This window comes from Silene latifolia, chromosome 6 (genome assembly GCF_048544455.1).
Source record: "Silene latifolia isolate original U9 population chromosome 6, ASM4854445v1, whole genome shotgun sequence".
Taxonomy (NCBI): Eukaryota; Viridiplantae; Streptophyta; class Magnoliopsida; order Caryophyllales; family Caryophyllaceae; genus Silene; species Silene latifolia.
In genome coordinates this window covers 34,638,521-34,641,005 of record NC_133531.1, presented here as the reverse complement: position 1 = coordinate 34,641,005, position 2,485 = coordinate 34,638,521, and positions in this window count along the sequence as shown.

Sequence of the window (2,485 nt, the reverse complement as noted above, 5' to 3'; positions counted from 1 at the left end):
TTATTTTCAGTCTTTCTTAGTTTAAGGGACTTTTGTTCCTTAAACTTTTCTTATATTCTTGTTGTAGTTTCATCTTATGCGCAGGTCACAGGGTGGAGAATTAGTACCGTTGAACCCTGAGCTTGAGAGATCCTTGCGCGAGTTGAGGCGAACACAAAGAGTATTACCGACAGAGGAAGAGCTGAGTACTCTGTCAAGCTATCACGAGAACGATCTGTTCGAAGAAGACCCACAGTCTTCACCCGTTTCCACTTCTTCAGCCGAGACAGTTACTTCTCCGGAAATTCCAGTCATGGCCGAGGAAGCAAGTATAGCTAGTTTTTCCTGAGCCGACACCGACAACTTATATAAGGGGTTCGAATTACCGGAGATGCCAGGAAATTCGAACCAAAGCCCCGCCTACATTACCATGGTCGAGAGAAATCGGTTTGGTGGAGCCGCAAATGAAGATGCAAAGAAGACATATGGAGACTTTTATCGACTCATCACGCTCCATTCCCCCACCACCGGCGTGACCCGGGATCAAATCAAAGAGACCATGTTCATCTTCTCCCTTCGTGATGTTGCAAGGGAATGGTATAGAGATTTGGACCGGACCGCTCTGGAGATCACTGATTGGAATACATTGGCATTGGCGTTCTACAAGAAGTACTTCTCTGCTTCAAGGACGATCGCTATTAGAGCTCAAATCACGGGCTTTAAACAAGGGCCAGATGAGAATTTCCACGAGGCATGGGTCCGATTCAAGAAGTTGGTGCGAACCATACCGCATCATGGGTTTGAAAAGTGGAGTTTGTGCAATCATTTCTACAATGGGTTGTACGACGATCAGAGGGCCATTTTGGATGCTGCAGCCAACTGGAGATTTGCTGAAAATTTGGGAGCAACCAAGGGGTGGAAGATCATTGACGATCTAGCTACCCACAAGGCCGAGTATGGGAATTCAAGGGGAAACCAGAGAAGAGCTGCTGAATCCTCTTCTGTTGCTGCGCTTGAGGCTCTCACCGCAAGATTTGACAAGTATGAGCTAGGGGGAGCTTCTAAAGGTGGGATATACCAAGTTAATGCCGTGTCAGACGGTCCCTTCGTCTGTGAAAGGTGTGGAGTTGAGGGCCATGTCTCGAAAAATTGCCCTAGCCCCTTTGAATCTTATGCTGCCTTTCAACACTATAGGCAGACAAACACTTACTACGAGCCACCGCATCCGAACTTGAGTTGGAGAAGCCAAAATGTCCAAAATCCAACCCAACACCCGCAGCAGCAACAACCATATGTGCCGCCTCATCAAAAGCAACAGCAATACCAGAAGCCTCCTTATGTGCCGCAGCAGCAACAATCACAAAACTCTGAGTTCTCCGAGCTTAAGAATCTGTTGCTAAAGGAGTCCCAAGCAAGAGAGGCCGGGATGAAGTTACTTGAGAGCCAAATTGCTCAACTGGCTAGTAAAAGCAACACTCGAGCTCCCGGACACTTGCCCACTCAACCCGAACAAAAAGAGACCCTAAATGCCATCACCTTGAGGAGCGGGTCCACCCTTGATGGTCCTGCCATGGTTGAGGATGCTGTCGAGAAAGATGAGCCAGAAATAAGTCAAGAGAAAGCTTCAACGAACAAATCAAAGAAAAAGACGTCTACCAGGCATTTCAGTCGATCGACTAAAGTACCTAGTCGATCGACTGAAACACGGGTTCCAGGAGCTTCTGGAACTGTGCAATCCGGTCGATCGACTGAGGAGGGTGGTCGATCGACCAATATCACTGCTGATGTTGAAGAGTTTCGTCCTTTAATGCCAACTAATCTACGAGACCACTTGTTTCGGGGTACCACAGTCCCGAAGATTTTAGGGGCGGACTTAGTCTTGATGGGTCGATCCGGCTCAAGTTCGATCCAATGACGGTCAATGGTTCTCATTTGAGACGGTCTGAGGAGGGGTCTAGCTTCAACAAAGAAAAGGTGACGGACTTTCAGCCTAAGTCCAAGGATACCGGCACGCGCGACTTAGAGGAGAGGGCTAAGGTGCTCCTTACAGCCCCATATCCAGAGAGACTCGTGCCGACGAAGGAACAGGTATCTTTTAGTAAATTTGAGAAAGTTATTCGTAGCTTGAATGTTCAGGTACACCCTTCCTTGAGTTAGTTAACCAAGTGCCAGCGTATACTATGTTTATGAAACAGTTGTTGTCAAAGAAAAAATCGCTTGAACATGTTCACACTGTTGCGTTAACTAAAGAGTCTTGCTCCTACTTGTCTCACACTGCGCCCCATAAGTTAGAAGATCCGGGCAGTTTTTCAGTTCCTTGCAGCATAGGTACCTTTTCTATCGAAAAGGCTTTATGTGACTTAGGAGCGAGCATAAGTGTCATGCCCTTGAGTCTAGCTAGAAAGCTTAAGTTGACCAGGTTTGCAATAACTGAGATGACAGTTCAGATGGCTGACCGATCTGCGGTCGAGCCTATAGGAGTCCTAGAGGACATACCCGTCCAAAT